Source organism: Notamacropus eugenii, chromosome 1, assembly GCF_028372415.1.
Source record: "Notamacropus eugenii isolate mMacEug1 chromosome 1, mMacEug1.pri_v2, whole genome shotgun sequence".
NCBI classification, from domain to species: Eukaryota; Metazoa; Chordata; class Mammalia; order Diprotodontia; family Macropodidae; genus Notamacropus; species Notamacropus eugenii.
The window spans coordinates 565,625,361-565,644,722 of NC_092872.1; the positions used below are offsets into that span (position 1 = coordinate 565,625,361).

At 37.0% G+C, this 19,362-nt stretch overlaps 1 protein-coding gene across 9 annotated transcripts in view; it reads right to left on the bottom strand.

Moving 5' to 3' along the window:
• The window catches only part of TDRP (testis development related protein), a 167,099-nt gene that overhangs the window by 140,605 nt on the left and 7,132 nt on the right, over window positions 1-19,362 (bottom strand). The gene's annotated exons all lie outside the window — the stretch shown is intronic.

Sequence of the window (19,362 nt, forward strand, 5' to 3'; positions counted from 1 at the left end):
GGTTTGGGAGACCTGAAACCAGCATGATCTCAAGTCAGGGCCTGTCGCCAAGGGACAAAGATAGCTCCCAGTAGGCAACTGTGAAAGGAGACAAAAGGACTAAGGCTCCTGGGCAGCCTATGCCTGGAGGACCTCCAGGAGGCCTGAAGCTAAAAAGATTAATGATTTGAAGAAATAAAGCTAACTTAGCAGAAGATGAGAGAGAGATACCAGGAAGAGGCCTGTGCTTATGTCCAGTCAGGATCAGACACAGGTAGAAACAAAGGACTGGGGGCAAGGAGGGGGACAAGGACTACACTATCCCATTGTAACGAGGCATATACCTACACCCCATCCAAGTATCTAGGAAAGGGCAGAATCTGCCTCTGCCTCAAAGTTCCAAATTGGAAACTAGGCTAAGACACAAGTAAAAGACAAAAAATTGTAACATACTGAAGAAATAATATGGGTTAAGAGAAGCCTAAAAGGTGAACTCGGGAGAGTAACTTCACAGTAAGTACAGACAGAATCTCAGGGGGAAAAAGGGAATGGATTGGCCAAAATGGCTCTAAGAATGGATGAAACACCTAAAGAAGAAATAAAAAAAATATAATTATAGATCTTGAGGAAAGATAAATAGATAGAAACAGAAAGTAGAAAACCCCTCAAATAGTGGATACCTTAAAAGAGAATGGAGGAAACAGACCTCAAAACGTCAAAAATATTAGAATAAAGTCAAATGACTGAAAAATTATAAGAACATGTAAGGTATCCACGACAAAAACTTACTTGGAAAACAGGATAGAAAAAATTTAAGAATCACCAGGATCCCTGAACTGTATGATCAAACAAAAAACACGGATAACCATATTTCAAAGGGAATAAAGATGCTCAAAACTATTAGAACCCAGAGAGCAAAGTGAAAATTAAAAGAATGCGCTGGTTACCTCTTAAAAGAAACCTCAAACTAAAAGCACCCAGAAAATTCATTACCCCAAATTTTCAGAGCTTCCAGGCTAAGGAAAAATATTGCAAGCAGCTATGGAATTCAAATACCAAGGAATGATGGGCAAGATCACAAAAGACTATACTATAACTACAAGTAAAGGAAGAAAAGTTTGGAATACTCAAAAATGCAAGGAAATAAAAATTTACAAGCAAAAATAACTCGGCCCTGCAGAGCTGAATATAATTCTCCAGGGAAAGAAATGGACCCTTAATAGAATGGAAGACTTCAAAACATTCTTAATGAAAAGGCTGGAGCCAAGTAAATCAGTTAACAAGGATTTATTAAGCACTATGTTCCAGGGAATGTACTAAGCATTGGAAATACAAAGTAAAAGGCATTCCCTGCCCTCAAGGAGTAAATAAGGAAAGACTTACCCAGTAAGTATAACTAACCCAGTAAGTAGTTATACTTACATAGAAGATAAATACAGAGTAGTCTAAAGGTAACCTGAAAGAAGAAGAATCATTTGCAGTTAGGGATGAGGGGGAAGAGGGGGAAGAGTAGGGAGAGACCACAAGAAATCTATGAAAGAAGATGAGCTTTGAGCTGAATATCAAAAGAAGCCTGAGAAACTACGATGCATTAATGAAGAAGCAGATCACTCCAAGTTTGCCAAGGAGTTAGTGAAAAGGTAACTGAGGTGGCAGAGGGAGCATCCTGTTCAAAGAACTGTAAGTCAGTGCAGCTGGACTATAAAGTGTATGGAAAGAAGTAAGGTATAAGACTGGAAATGAAGTAAAGTCTCAAGTTATTAAAAGTTTAAAGGACAAACAGAGAAGTTTATATTTGATCCTGGAGGTAAGATATGAAAGTTACCTGAGCTTCAGGCAAGTGGGGTAATGTGGGCAGATCTATACTTTAGAAACTTTACCTTAGCAGCTAAATGCAAGATGGATTAGAGCATGGAAGAAATTTGAAGCAGAGGGACCAGGTGAAGTGCTAAGATCTTGAACTAGCTAGACTTAAGACCATATGAGTAGAAAGAAGGGAATGTATTAAGAAAGATACTGAGGTAGATACTCATTCAGAGAGAGAATGGATACATGAGGGTGAGAGTAGGAGTTAAGGATGAAACAGAGATCACAGACCTGAGTGACTAAGGGAAGTGTGGTACTCTCAACAGCAATAAATGCACTAGGAATGGGAAGAACTGGGATGGAGGCTACAGGAAATATGAATTCCGTTTGGGGCATTTTGAATTTGAGATGTTATAGAACTAGTTCAACATGTCCAAGAGGAAATTAGAGATGGATGATTATAGCTCAGTCGAGATATTAGAGGCTGGATACATACAGATAGATCTAGAAATTATCTACAGAGAGGTTAATTCCTGAACCTCTGGGAACTGGTAAGATTAGCAAGTGAGTTAGTATACAGTGAAAAGTGAAGGAGGCCAGGACAGAATCTTGATGGACACCTACAATCAGTGTACATGATATGATTAAGAATCAGCAAAGAAGACTGAGAAGAAATGGCTGGACAGGAGGAAGATCAGGGGAGAGTAATGCCACAAAAACCTAGGAAAGAGACAGTGATCAACAGTGTCACAGGCTACTTGAAGTCAAGGAGGATGAGGACTAAGAAAAGCTCATTAAATTTAGCAATTATTAATTTTAGAGAGGACACTTCCAGTTAAATTATAAGGTCAGAAGTCAGATAGAAGAAGGTTTAGAAGAGAGGAAGAGAAGTGGAAACACCAACTTTAGTTGCTTTCTCAAGAAGTTTAGCAACCAAGGAGAGGTCAGGTATATAACAATAGCATGGATGTTCCAACCAAGTCAGAGTTTTTTGAGGCTAGAGAAACATGGGCAGAATATCTGAAATGCAATCAATCACAGGAGAAATAAAAAGAACCAGATAGGTAAAGACAGTTCAACTTGCTAGATCTGAAAAAACTAAATGATTATCAAGTACTTACATTCATACTAGACAAATGTCCCTTCAGAACAGACAAATGTCCCTTCAGAAATCTCACCCTTTTCAAGTGTCCCAAGGTCAAGGTGTGCCTTTGTTTTCAATCAATCAATAAACATTTTTTTATTAAGCACCTACTATATGCCAGGTATTTACAGTTATGACATATACTAAAACCAAGTATCAAAATACAAATAAATTGAACTTGAAGTGTTAAACCAAGATTAAAAAAATAATGAAGCGTATTTAATCAGTGTCTTCATTAAAAACAATTTTAGTGAGTCAAAATGTACTACTAAAACTTATTTCATCTTCATCTCATCATTTAAAAATGTACACTTGTGTACATTTTATGATATAGATATTAGCACAGTAGTAGTAATATATTATGTAATATAAAAATAAATATACATTAGAAGTACATGACAAAAAGAATTTACTAATGGGACACAATCTAATCAATGAACCTAAAATTATTCCTTTTGTTTTACTGTTCTCCTGTGCTTAGACACACTGGAAAAGAAATTTAATGTAGAATTCTTGAAATTGGTGGAAATAGGGGGCTGCCTTAAAGAAAATAAATTGGCTTTATATCCAACATCACTGGAATGCATATCTAAAAACTAAAGATGAATTGTAATACTCAAGAGTCCTTCAAGCTATTAGAAAAAAAAGAGGCGGGAGGAATCTGATTTCCTTTCTAGCATAAGGGTTTGGATAAGTATGTGGGAGAAAGGAATACCCTTATTTTTCAAAGCCACCAGAAACTTTTCAGAAAACATATTATTAATGGGCAAGGATGCAAAGTATCCTTTTGAATAAGTTCAGTTTTTGAGAAGGGAAAAAAAGCATTCTGAAAATGCTAGTATTCAGTTCAGGGGGAAAAGGACATTAACATAACCAAATCTAAATAATTTTGAGCTTTATCAGGAACTAGGAGAAGGTCCCTAAAGATTAATTATGTTTAAAGTTAGGTCTTTCTTACCACAATGCCTTCTATTATACTCCAACTTGGAGTTAAAATCTCAAATGTGGTATATATATATATAACTTTACTAGTAAGTACTCTAAGTGTGGGAATTTTATCTTTGTACAAATTGACAAAATTATTCTGTAGTAAACTATTTTCCCACTAACTCACATATTAAGATTCATGGATTATTCTTAAAAATATCTAAGATGAAAAGTAAAATTATATTTATTTAACATTGTGATAGAATGTAAGATGAAAGGGAAGAGACTATTTAGTTTTTGATCTTGTATCCTCGTTGTCTACTTAGCACAATGTCAGCATATGGTACGCATTTAATAGGTAATTGCTGTTTGTGAGAATTAACATCTCTTGAACTGGACTATTTCCATGTTATTTTTCCAAGGTTCTTTTTCTAATCACCTTACTTACCTTGTATCTTTGTTTCCAGAAATTAGTTCTGGAATTAATATAGGGAGATTACAGATAAATAAAGGTGAAATGAAAATTTTCAGTCAAGACACATAATACAGAGGAAGAACACTGATTCTGGAGTGAAAGGACCCAGGTTAAAATTGTCTTTATGATGTTTACTAGCTGTTTGACCTATAGCAAGTTATTTTACCTCCTTGTCTCAATTTCCTCATCTGTAAAATGAAAGGGCTGAACAAGACAGCCACTGAGATTCCTTCCAATAGTAAAGCTATGATCCTATGGATATTATATAGGTTTTCAAAGTATTATACTATTTCATAGAAAATCCTCACTCTAAGTAGCTCTTTTTAAATGCAGGAGCAACATTAGTAATACTGACATCCTGGGTAGGGGGTAAGATAAAGTCAAAAGCATTTGTTATCCTTTGTTTCATATTCAGTTCACCAAAATTTCAATAAGCCAGAGGGTTTTTAATAGTACTTGGCAAATATAAAGCAGCAAAAATTAAATGAGGTGGAATTTCACAAGGAAAAAATAGCTAATAGACCTAAGAGCGCAGAGAGAACAGTACAGGAAGTGTGGCCTTGGCTGGCAAGGAAAAAAAAAAGATTGAAGAACTTTTCATTTTTTATAAACATTGAAATTTTCTCCCACAAGCAGTCTATCACTAAATAGCTGTGTGACCCTGGGCAAATTACTTCATTTCTTTGAGTGACAGTCTCCTCATCTACAAAATAAGGGAGGATGACCAATATTCTTTCGTGCACTGTGACTATTCTAAACTTATACAGATATGGAAAACATTATGTCTACATAATTTCATGACAAACAGGGGGAAAGGATTTGTCTTTAAAGTAATTAATTAAATTAACTATAAGGCTGTTTTGAAACTCACTGACTAAATGAATTGGGTCCTCTATTTTAACAACTTTAATAATTTATTTCATAATAATGAGGAAAAGAATTTTATCTACAGTTCAGTCTTCCTCTTCTAATTAGATGATGGCAAATATGCTTTTCAACTGCATGTGTATATCATTTATAACTTTGGTAGGTTTCAGAGAAATAAAGTTTAATCCACGACCCTGATGATGGCACATATTGTTTACAACATTTGCCAAGAACATCCTGCCACTTACTCATTCTGGTTTTTAAGAGGCATCACTTTAGGGTATTGACGAGGGACCACAGCTGAAAAAACTATTAGTTTTATCTTCCCTTTTTCTCAATCTAGACATTTCTCAATGTTCAATAGGAAAAAAGTTCTGTTCTTTAAATAGCAACCTGGGGGGAAAGTTAATTTTCAATATACATTAGAGTCAGGGATGCCAAGGAAGAAGATTACTAAAGCTAATCTGTTCGTGGCTTACATTTATATCCAGATTCTGATTTTAAAATTCAAATCATTTCACTGTTGTCTTTTTTAAAAAGAAACCTTCCGAAGCATTTTTAAAATTACACTTTTTTATTCATCACATTTAAAGTTTGGTTTTGATGCAACTTAACAGACTAATTTGCCCAAATGAGGTTTCATTGTTTGGAATAATGTTTTGGGATTTAGTACACAGGATAATTTTCATTTAAAAAGTTACTCAGTTGGTACACTTAACTGTCCTTTGAATATATTATTTTTGGTATCTAGGTAATAGAAATAAAAAACATAAAAATGCCTATTGTAAAAGTACCTAAAGCAACTTAGCCATAACATGCCTTATGAACGCACAAATGTTCTTTTGTTTAAACAAGCTTGTAAAGTGATAAAAAAAAGGATTAAATGTTTCTTATAAATCCATGCATACCTCCCTCTGCAATTTTAAGTACTAAATCAGATTTTTAAAAATTGAGTTTCATTATGCATACTCTCCTATAAAACCCAGATGACCAAGGGAAGGAAGCAGGTCAGAGATGATAAAAACACCATGACTTTTGGGAAAGCATTTTTATCTTGAGTCTCTAGAATTTTCAAATAAACTCAATTCTCTCAATACATCAACCCTCCCTGGTTATTGGTACGTTAGAATTTGAATATTGGTAGATACTGCTTAAAATATCTAGGGCTAACATTTTGGAAGCAATATGGAATTGTTCAAGTAGATCACTGATAAAAAGAAGTCTCCATCTACACCAAAATATTTATAGTATCATTTTTTTGTGGGAGCCAAGCAAGCAAGCAATAAATGTTTATTAAGCTCCTGCTATGTGCTAGGTACTGCGCTAAGTACTGAGGATACAAAAAGAGGCAAAAGACGATTCCCTGTCCTTAAAGAACTTACAGTCTAACAGGGAAGACAACATGCAAATAAATATACATATATTATATATACATTTTTGCCATATATTACATAATATGGCAAGCCATATCATAGGATAAATAGAAAAATAATTAACAAAGGGAGGGCATTAGAATTAAGAAGAGTTGGGAAACGCTTCCTATAAAAGATGAGATTTTAGTTGGTACTTAAAGGATGCCAAGGAAGCCAGTAGGAAGAATTGAACAGAAAGAACACACGAGAAAAAGGGCTAGCCAGAGAATATGCCTGAGCCTACAGAGAACAGCAAGGAGACAGTGTCACTGCATAGAAGATCATATGGCAGGGAGTAAGAGATGTAAGAAGACTGAAAAGGTAGGAAGAGGCTAGGTTATGAAGGGCTTTGAATGCTAAAATGAGCATTTTGTATTTGATTCTGGAGGTGAAAGGAAATAATGAAGTGTACTGAATAATGCAGTTACAAGGTCAGATTTATACTTTAGGAAGATCACTTTGGTAGCTGCGGATGGACTGGAGCAGGGAGAGACGTGGCTATTGTAATAACCAAGATGTGAAGTGATGATGGCCACACCTGGAGTGGCGGCAGTGTTAGAGGAGAGAAGGGGGAACACAAGAAAGATGCTGCAGAGGTAAAATCAATAGGCCTTAGCAACAGACTGGATACAGTGGGATAAAAAATAGTGAAGAATTGAGGAGAATTCCTAGGTTGTGAGCCTGTCTGACTGGGAGGACAGTGTTGTCCTCTATTGTAAGATATCCACTGGACATCCAGTTTGAAATGTCTGAAAGGCAACCAAAACTGGAAAGAAAGCTGATGTCCCTTCACCTGGGGCATGACTGAACAAATTGTGGTATATGAATGAAATGTAATACTATTGTAATATAAGACACAGGAAGAACAGAAGAAAGACTTAGGTGAACCAATATATGTGAAGTGATCGGTGCCAAGAAAATAATACACATAATAACTACAATGCAAATTAAAAGAACAACAATCACTAAACAATGGAAAATGAATGCTGCAAAATTACAAAGGACAAGAATGGTCCCAAAGACCATATGTTTATGAGAAGAAAACTCCCTCGCTCCTTTGCAAAAATAGGAGTCCATTAATGGGGGACAGTAAATATAAACCAAAAGTTTTCTTCAACATTAACGATCAGTTTTGCCTATTTTTCCCCCTTTTCTCTTAATTCTCTTTTAACATGGGATGGCTTTCTGAAAGGGGGTAAATGAAAGGAAATGGGGGACATGTAGCTGATACAAAGACAATAATCAATAAAAATTTATTTTAAAAAAACAGCATGTATCTAGGGTTCAGTCAAATGCTTATCATTAACAAAGTAAAAAATCCAGAGTCTTCAAAACCAACTTAGTCCTTGATCCACTATTAACTAGCTATGTACAGCTGGACAGATAGTTTAATTTCTCTAGACTAGGCCTCAGGTTCTCCTACGTACTGTGAGGAGATTGGGCCAAACTATCTAAAATTCCTTCAAGTGATAAAATTGTTTTACAAGCCTTACATAGTGGTTAAAAGAAATTAGTACTTTTTCTAGCACTCTACTCTTTTCTTATATATTTTACAATATAATTTTAAAAGTTTCTTGGGTTTTGATAACTATAAATTGAAACTTATTTTAAAGATATGGGAATACTATTTCTCACAGAAACATCAAACAATAAAAGTATTTTTTACAATGAGACTTGCATTCAAATGACCAAATAAAAAGTCCCTATTAAGGAAGAGAGCTGAAAATGTGAGTCTTGTACTACCTCTAGTTCAGCATTAAAACACCAACTAGACAAACAATTCCTTCTATTCCCTCTATATTCTCTCAGTTGGTGAGAACATCAACTCCCATGCATGATTCTGGAGACAACTCTAAAATCTAGATACAATTTTGATTTTTCTCCCAAGCTACAGGAATGCACATTTCCAAAGAACTAAGAAGTAAAAGGATTGGAAGTTATGGTGAGGACACAGAACAGAGTTTAGAGATGCAAGACAGAAAAACTAGAATGACCACAGATTACGATCAGATAAAGAAATTTCAGAGTTTATGCAAATGAATGTGGAACACTTGTTGGCGATGACAAAATCAAGAGTATGACCATCTCTGTATAACTAGTCAGATAAAGAAGCAGGTTATGGGAAATAAGTAAATTGAAGAACTGGAAAGTGAGAATGTTTGAGGGAATAACAATATGTATATTGAAGTCCCCTAGGCAGGAACTGGGGAGTAGAGAAAGATTCCAAGCCATACACTGAAATGACTGAAGGAAGAAGAGTGTCCTGGAGGTCGATAGATAGCAGAAACTTGAATGTTTAATAAATATGGACTGAATGAAATCCAAAAAAGTTACTGAGTGATGGTGGTAGAGGAAGAACCTTAAGGTAGCAATGGTGAGCAAGGAGTATTCCAACTATGCAACTACCGAAGTGAAAAGGCCTAAGCCAAATTGCTGACTAGGGTAGCCAGGGAAGTTGTATCATCAGAAAGGAATTAGGCTCCTCCACCACAAAATGTTTACCTTGAATTTATTTTGTACATTTAATTATGGATTTGTTATCCATAACAATTATTAACAATTAAATTATTAACAATAATTTGTTATCTCCAAAAGAACAAAAGCTCTTTGAGGGAGAGATGGTTTCATTTTCGTCTTTCCATCCTCAGTACCAACCACACAGTAAGTGCATAAAAAATATCTATCAATTGATTAACTAAAGGATTTACATCTGCTCTATCTCTATGTAACTTGAAATTTTTTCATGCACTCACAAAAAACAAAAGATCTCTTCATACTCAAAAGGCCAGGAGAGATGAAGAGAAATTCAAGGATTAACCTACCCTCTACAGGAGCTATGTTTTGGCACAGAAACAGTACAGAAATTAGTAATTAAAAATTAAGATTTCCCCCAAAAAACTCTTTCTTATGGTGGGTCTTAACACATACACCAGAGAGTTGATAGAAGCTGGGGGTGGAGAAAGACCAAAGTCACAAAAGGAAAAGTGGTAAAGCAAGATGTATGTGAAGAGAGACTATCATATAATTACTTTTCCATTTTAAAGAGTTCATTGTAATACTAGCTTGAGTGTTTGAATCACAGAATTATAGAACTTCGAATCTGAAGAGACTTCAGAACCCATCTCATCCAATCTGTACCCAAATAAGAATCCCCATTAAGATGTACCTGAAAAGTTTTCATCCACCCTTTGTTTGAAGTCCTCCAACACTGAGGGAGAATCTACTATCCTCCTCAGTCAAACTGTTCTGTTTCCTGGTAAATCTAGTTGTTAGGAAATGCTTCCTTACATCAAATCTAAATTTGCTTCTTTATTTCTTTTATTCTCTAAAGTCAAAGAGATAAAGTTTAATCGCTACCAAGAGTTTTCTCTTCTCCCAGTGTAAAGATCTCCAGTTCCTTCAACTGGTTATTCTATGTAATCTCATGACCCTTTGCCATTTTAGCTACCTTTCTTGGGACATTCTAAAGTCTTACTTAAGTGGTGTAATGGACAGTGCACTAGGCCTGGAGTCAAGAAGATTTGAGTTCAAATTCAACCTCAGACATTTACTAGCTGTGTAACTCTGGGAAAATCACTTAGCCTCAGCCTCAGTTTCCTCATCTGTAAAACAAGGATAACAGCACCCCCAGAGTTGTGAGAATAAAATGAAATATTTATAAACCACTTTGCAAAGTTTAAAGTAATGTACAATGCTATGTGGTGGCAGTGATAGTAGTAGTACAAGTGGCAGAAAGAACAACATTTCCAGTGTTCCTGTTAAACTGTGGCACACAGAAATGAACACAACAATGGAGATATGATTGACCAAGGGTAGGGAACCTCTGACTTCAAGGCCACACAGGGCCTTCTAGGTCCTTGGGTGTGACCTTTGACTGAGTCCAAGTTTTATACAACTAATACTTTTATTATAGGGATCTGTTCTGTGAAGTTTGGATTCAGTCAAAGGGCCACACTTAAGGACTTAGGGGGCCACAACTGAGGATCACAACTGAGAGGGCCACATGTGGCCTTGAAGTTTCGGGTTCCCAACCCCTGGACCACAGCACAATACAATGCAACTATCACTTCAGGACACTATACTTCTCTTAATGTAGTCTAAGGATGCAAAATCAGAGTTGACTCATATTAAGGTTGCAATCCACTAAAACCTTAGGTCTTTTTTTAGATCAACTGTAGTCTAGCTGCAATCTCCACTATCTTGTACTCATGAAGCTAATACACTTTTAATCATTCTAGAACTAGATGCCTCGGCAAGCACATGCTTATACTCAATAAATACTTGTTAACATAAAGTAGTAGCAGTGGCTATATCGCTTAGGTTCCTATGAGTGAGTGTCTGAGGAATGCCAGGGAGGCACATACTCAGTAGCTTCCAGCTTCCTGGTCCCTTTCATGAACATTGCTCTTATCTCCTTTTACCCTTTTCTCTGGCAGTTAGATGCTACAGTGGATGTGGCAGTAGGATGGGAGACAGAAAAATGCAAGTTCACATTCTTTCTCAGACATTTGCTAATTGTGGTTCTGGGCTGGTTACTTAACCTCTCTGAAGCTCAGTTGATTTATCTGTAAAATGGGCAAGGGCACTGAGTGTTGGACTTGATGACCTCGACATCCTTCCACACTGTACTTCATTCTATTCTGTCTTCAGTCTGTCTGCTTCCTATCATAAGCATTACAAAAATGGGATATTTTCCACTATTGCTGTGGAGTAACAGTCAGGGATCTTCTGATTAATTCTATTTCCCAAAAACTGTTTATGAGTTCAGATGTAGGATATAGGAATGAAGGAAAAAGGGCATAGAAAAGAAATTTAAGAAATCAAAAAAAACTATGACAAAAAAAAAAGCTGAATGAAGGTGCATGACACAAAAAGAGACCACAGAACATGTAAGGAAAGGAGAGCATCAGGGACAAATTATTTGGTTGGGTTTTTTTGGTTCTGCTACCAGTAACTACTACATCCAGCATCTTAATTCAGGTCAACATACACTATTACAATAGTGCTCTCAATGAGCTCCCTGACTTCAGTGTCTCCCAATTCAATCTATACTATGTACCAATGCCAGAATAATATTTCTAACACATAACTCTGGTCAGGTTATATCCTACTATCTACTGCTAGTCTGAATTTATTAATTTAGAACCCTCCATAATCTAGCCCCAATCTATCTAACCTACATCATTCTCTTTCACTAACTCTGCTGCTCCAAACAAACATAATTTCCCAAATCAGCCTGCCCTTTCCTGCTTCCTTGACTTTAAAAAAGGTATCCTTCTCTATCCCTTCCAATTAAAATTTTTCAAGGTCTAGCTCAGATGTCAAGTTACATTTTCTTCCTCAGAGCTCTCATAGCACTTATTATTTTTCCTATATATTTATGTTCTAATTTAAATTGTTTATCTATTTCCCCAACAAGATAGTAATATCTTTTATGAATTTTACTCACTTTCACACTTCCCCAGCAAGTCTAAAGTAGAAGCAATGAAGAATCTATAGTAGATGATTTTTATGGCTCTTTTCCAGCTCTAAATCCTATGATATAATCAATTTTCTTAGACTAATGGAAAAGAAGCGAGTGGCAAAGGCAGTCAAATGCTGTGGATTTAGTGAAAGGAAAAAGCATTGCGGTCTGAAGTGAAAAAGGAAAGATCAAGCAGATTATTTGACTTACCTTAGGATCATAGATTTCGAGCTGGAAAGGATCACCCAGGTCACCAAGTTCAATGTTTTCATTTTATAAATATGCAAACTGAGACCCACAGAGATCAAGTGACTTGCTCAAGATTACAAAGTCAGTAACTGGAGTGGGATTCAAACCCAGGACTACCTAACTCCAAGTCAAACATTATCCACTTGTAAAAACAAGCACCCTGGCATCCCCAGGATGACTGCTAGCACAGGTTCTTAGATCTGCTTTACTAGGAAAGATAGCTATTTAAGGGGTCAACAATCTTTTTTAAATACATTCATTAGTTCAGGGGAAAAGTCAGCACTCTGAACTTCAAAGAAAATAACAGACAAACTATGAGAAGAAAAGTAAAGCCCAAAGACAGGGCTCTACTGCCTGAATTAAAGCAATATCGCTGTATACTTTACATACATCCCTGGACTGAGAGAGCCTTTCCTTGTGAGCAGTCAGGGGTCTGAACACATGGCAACTTTGAGTATCAACCAGGGAACCACAAGGTCCTTCTCTTAAGTGAGCCCTCAAAGCAAAATAACCATTCAGGGTATATAGATACTTCTCAGGGCCAGAAGGCATCTGTATTGTTAACTTTTTTGCTTAATTTGAAGATCTCTCCCACCCATTCATGGACCCATGTGACCTGCTTAAATCACATGGAAGCCCATCACAGGTGGTGGGAGGAGCTTGCTGACTGGGTGGAACCAGAAGGGGAGGGGCTGAAGCAGAGCTGAGAGGAAGTTGGTCAGATGGACCAGTCAGAACTGGGGAGGATTGTGAGTGTTTGGTTGTGGGAAGGTCTAATCATGTGTATGGACTTCTTGGTTACTATGATGGGTTCAGCTTTCTGGTGTCTGAATAAATGATCTCCTTCTGCCTTCCATATGGAGAGTCTCTTTGCAATTCAGAACCACACCGGAATATTTATGGTTGTCCTCCATGCTATGAATACTGCCTTGGCGATACAGCATCACCACCCTGGTGACTCTGTGCCTAATCAGAAATTAGCAAAAGGTGGTTAAGTCTTCCTACAATCAAGCCTCCCAAGGCAAGCTTCCCTTAATGGGCTCCACATGAGGTCTATTAATGGGCAGCGAAGATCTTCCCATTAACATTACACCACTATACCACAATGGGTCAAGAATGGATATGATCTGGATAAGAAAAAGTAAAATTCTAGGCAAGGGTAAAGTCATGAAAAAAAGCAATAAACTAGGAATTTAATTCAACTGACATTTATTAAGTACCTACTATATGCATACAGAACTGTAATATATTTAGTGTAAGGCAGCAGGAACGGTACGAAGTTTACATAAGACTGAGTACCTGGGAGTGCACAGGGGACTAACTGGACAAGGACAGAAAGACAGAATGGAACTAGACAGTGGAGAACTTTGAATGTTAGGCAACATGAAAGTTTCTAAGCAGATAAGTAACATAATCAAAGCAGCATTTTAGGAACATTAGGAACATAGCTGCAAACTGATTTTCCTAAAATTCAGGCCTGCTTTCCTACTCAATAAACTCAGGTACAGTAGTTCCTTATTGCCTCTGGATCAAGTACATATTTTTCATTTTGGCATTTTATGTCCTTTATAACCTGGCTCCAACTCACCTTTCAAGTCTTATATATTCCTCCCCTTCATAGACCCTGCAGTCTAGCCAAACTGGTTCTTTACACAGAGTACTCCATCTATTTTCTCCACCGCTTTGCACTGGCTATTATTCCCCATGCTTACAATGCACTTCCTCCTCACTTGTGCTCTAAGAATCCTTCATATCCTACAAAACTCAGTCAAGCCTTTCCTGATTCCCACATCTGTCAAAAAATTACCTTGTGTTTATTTCGTTTATACTAACTTTCCCAATAGAATGTAAGCTCTTCAAAGACAGGAGCTATATTCATTTGTAAATTCTGTAAGTCTACGAGCCTCTTTCCTCACTCTTTTATCTATACCACGCATCAAGTAAAAAGGAATTGTGAGACAATGAGATTCTGTCCTGTCTCCCAAGTAAAACTCTGGGAATAGGTAAGAAAATAAAAGATTTGATTAAAAAAACTTAAAGTGAATATGCTTTCTATAAACATTACTATAAAAATACTTAAGAATCTGTCATTTAATGAAGTTCCCTCCACCTTCCTTTGCCAGAGGAAGAAGTCCTCTTCTGTGTAAAGGCTAACTCACCTTTGACCCATCAGCCCTTTTAGAAAACCTTGCTCCAAACAGGACTAACCCCAGGTCTCCCATGTCTCCCTCAAAAATAACAAAAAAAGGGGGAGGAGATTTGAGGGATGAGAGGGAGCAAATGAGGGATGGCTGGGTCACTGGCATGTGCTGTGTTCTAAGCCATCCCTCTGACTATGGCCACAAAGTGCAGGAGTAGTTGAAGGTGGGGAGCATGCTATGCCTTAAGTTCTCATCAATTTAGCCCCAGAGCAGTGACTGAGAAAACTCTAGCCAAATGGAAAGTATTCTATTACCTCCCCCTTCATATATTCTATTCTACAAAAATCATTCCAAATTTTTATTTCTACATGTAATCTTTCTTCTGAGGCTTGATGGACATTTCCAACCAGATAACCTAGATGTCCTACAGGCACCTCAAATTCAACATACTGAAAGCCAAATATCATCTTTAGCTTTAAACTCAGTTCCTTTTTTAAATTACCCTACCTCTATCAGTGGCACCAACACTCTCCAAATCATTCAAGCATTGCCTATTATCATTGATTTGCTGACCTCACCTCTGACAGTTGGCATGTCCTATAGATTCTATCTCCAAAATGTCTCAACTGTTACCTTCTTTCCATTCCCAATGTCACCACAATAATTCAGGTCCTTACTATTCCTTATCAGCACTATTCCAATAAGTCTTTCCATAGTCCTTTCCCTCTCCATTTCACTGTACACCCAGTTGCCAATTTAATCTTCTTAATGCAGAGTTCAGATCATGCCATTCCACTACTGAAAAATTTTCACTGGCTCCCCACTTGAATGAAGTGTGAAAACCTTGGCCCAGCATTCAAAGCCTCATATAATCAACCAGAAAGTATTTATTAAGCACCTACTAGGCCCTGTGCTAAGCAATCAGAATATAAACACAATAAATGAAACAGTCTCTACTAGCAAAGAGCCTATATTCTGACAGGGGAAATAAGTACATAGAGAAATAGAAATAAAATGTATGTAAGGAGAATAAGTATAAAGTAGTCTGAGAGGGAGAACATGTAAGTTGCTTCTTAAAGGGAGAGGGGGATTCAATGAAGCAGAAGTGGCAAGGGAGGACATTCTAGGCATAGGGGACATTCAAAGCAAAAGCACAAGAGATGGAGTATTGTTTGTGAGTCACAGAGGTCATTTTGTCTGGAATGTAGTGAGCACAGAGAAATAATATGCAATGAGCCTAGACACCAGTAGGCACTTAATAAATGTTTGTTGACTGAATAGAAAATTATGTTAGCACAAGTTTGTAGAGGTCTCTAAAAGCTAAACACAAGAGTTTCTATTTGATCCCAGGGCAATAGGAAGCTTTTGGAATTTACTAAATAAGGGAACGCCATGGTCAAATTTGCATTTAAGGAAAATCACTTTGTCTGCAGTGTGGAGGATAGAGTGGAATGGGGAGAGAATGAAGTAGTGAGACCAGGTGAGAAGCCACTGCAACAATCAAAGAAAAAAGGAGATAAGGGCCTGAGCTCCGGTGGTAACAGTACAAGTGGAGATGGGGTGTGATGTGTGAGATATTGTGCCAAGACAAACAACAAGCTTCAGCAACTGATTGTTGTGGGGCGAGAGTGAGAAACCCAGAATACAGACAAAGTTATGAACCCAGGAGACTACTAGAAATATGGTAGCTGCTTTTGAGAGACACAGGAAAGTTTGGAAGGGGAGTGGGTTTGAGGGTAAAATTCTGCTTGGGACATGATAAATCTGAACTTGCAGCTGGAGATATCTATCTATCACAGGAATATGTGTTTATTATTTACATGTACACATTTCTACTTTGACATGGAAATATGTAGAGATACAGATGTAAGTCATCAGAATAGAGTTGACACTAACCATAGGAGTTGATGAGAGTAAGAGGACTTCACTCACATTTAAGGGACTTAAACCAAAAAATGAACCAGAAAAGGAAACTGAGAAGGAGCAACCAGAATTAGGTGACAGTATTGTCACAAAAACTCAGAGTAAAGAGAGTTTACAAGAAGAGAGATGGTGGTAAAGAGAAGGTAAGTCAAGAAGGATGAGAACTCAAAAAAAGATCATTAAATTTTGCAATTAAGAGATCACTGGTAACTTTGAAGAGTTAAGTTATCCAATTAAGTGATGAAATTAGCAGCCAGACTGCAAAGGATTAAGAAATAAGTGAGAGAAGAGGATTTGGAGTTAGTTTCTTCTAGGAATGTGGCTGAGAAATGCAGAGAAGAGAGGATTTAATGAGTGTTTTTGCTAAGCATGGAGGAGATTAGAACATATTTGAAATCCATAAAGAACTAGTAAATGGGGATAAGGAGACAGAGCTCAGTAAAAGAGAGGAGGGAGGAAGGATGACTGAGATTGCAATCTATTAAAGACTACAGGAGGGGGTGGGATCAAGGGTCTTACAGGGATTAGCCTTGGCAAGGAAAAAGGCTATCTCACTGTCAGAGGCTAGGGGAAAGGGGGAGAGTCAGTGAATATGTCAAAGGATTTTGACTTAAAAAGAAGTTCATTTCAAATAACCTTAGTTTTCCTCAATAAAGTAAGATCCTCAACTAAGAGAGGAGGCAAAGTATGAATCAAGATTTAGAAAGTTTTTTTCTGGGAAGTAAAATAGGGAAATAGGGAGGAATAAAAGGTCTGACTTGCTGCAGTGACGGTCCAGTTGAAGATGTATATATAACAGGAATGTACAATGTACCCAGTCAGAAGTTGTATGACTTCCTCTAACTCCTTTTAGGAGCATAAATAGGAGAAGAGGGACATGGATGATAGGAGCAATCCAGGACTGAGGTTTGGTGACTGATGACAGGACACCACCAAGAATTCAAAGGGGGCTAGGGATTCAAAAGCAGTGGATGGTATAGAGCTGAATTGGCTAACTATAGGGTCAACATTAGTGAGGGAAGGAAGTAAAGTCAGAGCAAAAGTAATGGCCTGAGAAAAATATTTAGGGTAGAAGGATTGGCAGTTTCAATGAGAGTGAAAAATAGGTTTAGAAAGCATAGAGAGAGAAGTAATGATGTGAGATTATAGTCCTATAGAGAAATGTAAGAATTTTAAATAAGAGAAATGGAACACCCTTTTGAGTAATGGTAAGATCCAGCATGTGACAATCCCTATGAGGTAGAATGGAGGAAATGTCATGGGATTTAAATAGAATGAGGAATTGGAAGTTTTAGGAGTTAGAGACGGAATGAACATGAATGATGAAACCCCCTAGTATAAAGTCAGGAACTGAGGGGAGGAAGATGAGTCAGATGCTAAAATTCTTGAAAAAAAAAGGATGACCTGGGAACTTGCATACAACAACTACGATACTCTGATTTGGGAGAAACATTCTGATTCTGTGAACTTCAAAAAAAGAGTGGTTGCTAAGTGATGATGATAAAGGAAGATTGTGAAAGTGGCAGAGGGGGATGTAAGTATTCTGACTTCCCCTCCAGGACCAACATCAAGAGGTGTAGATATGGGTAAAGGTACAGCTAGTGGTGAAGAGGAAGGTCAGAGATTATAGGATGATCAGGGCAAACCAGGTCTCAGTGAAGGTAAACAGATAGAAGGAAGGTGAAAGAAAGGTCTAGGACAGACACACCCTTGTTCATTCTTTTTTTTTTTTTACCCACACAAAGTGTAAAATCATTCCTCACACATATTTCATACTTTTCTACCTTAACATATTATTCCAAAAACTTTTGCTCAAATCATTCTCTTCATCTAGAAAATCTTTCCCTCCATCTCCACCTATTGAAAATCAAAACATTTAATGAGCACTTTTCATGTGCCAGACATTGTATTAAGTGCTGGTAAAAGAAATACAAGCAAAAGTCGGTCCCTGCCCTCAGGAAGATTACATTTTAATAAGGAAAAACAATGTATAAAAAAGAAGCTGGGAGGGTGGGGGTGGAAAGAAGGGGCATCCAAAGAGTGAAGAATGGACTTGAGACAGGAATGAAGGAATGAACATGGCAAGCCTACATACTTTCCTTAAAATGGAGGTTCCAGGGGGAACTGACCAATCAAAGACAGACACCTTAGTGATCTTCCACGTTGAGAAGCCTGCTGTGTATTGAGGGAGAAAGAAATTCAGAAAGTCAAAAGGAGAGCTCAGAAATTCTACTTATCCCTCGAGGTCCAATTCAGAAGAAACCTCATGCATGAAGCCTTCTTTGTTACTTCCAATCAGAAATACTCTTTTCCTCCTATGATTCATGCAACACTTTGTACCTTATCTCTCTTATGTACTTATCATACACTAGTTTTTATTATTCAAGTAGTTTAGTTTAGTAAGTTGAAAGTTCCTTAAAGGACCTCATTTTGTCATTTATAAGATGCACAGTCTACCACAGTCCATTTAATAAAGGTTTGTTCAATTTTAATAATTATTTATCTGGGCCTACTATATATGCTCAATGTTCCAGGGACTGTGAAGAATAAAGGAAAAGTATAAATTATGGTATCTGCCCTTAAAGAACTTATAATATTACTAACATGAACAAGGTAAACTAGTTTATGATGTTCCCTTAAAACTATGCCCCCAAAAAAAGAAAAGAAAAAAAGAGGCCCTATGTCTTCATGAAGGATCTTTTCCAGCAGTTTCTTATATAAGAGAATTCCAAGTATCCATAATAAATAAAAGAGATGGTTAAACGAAGGAAGGGGAAAAACACAATCTGTACTATTCAATAGCTTATCTCCAATTTACCCTCATCTTCACATCTAACCTAAACAGAACTTTAATTCAATGCACAATATTTCTATGAAAAATCACAGCATACAGAAAGTTTGAGTTCTAAATTGGCAACACCATAGGAAACTTGCACATGCACAGTTTCCATTTAGGAAGAGAAAACAGGTATTAA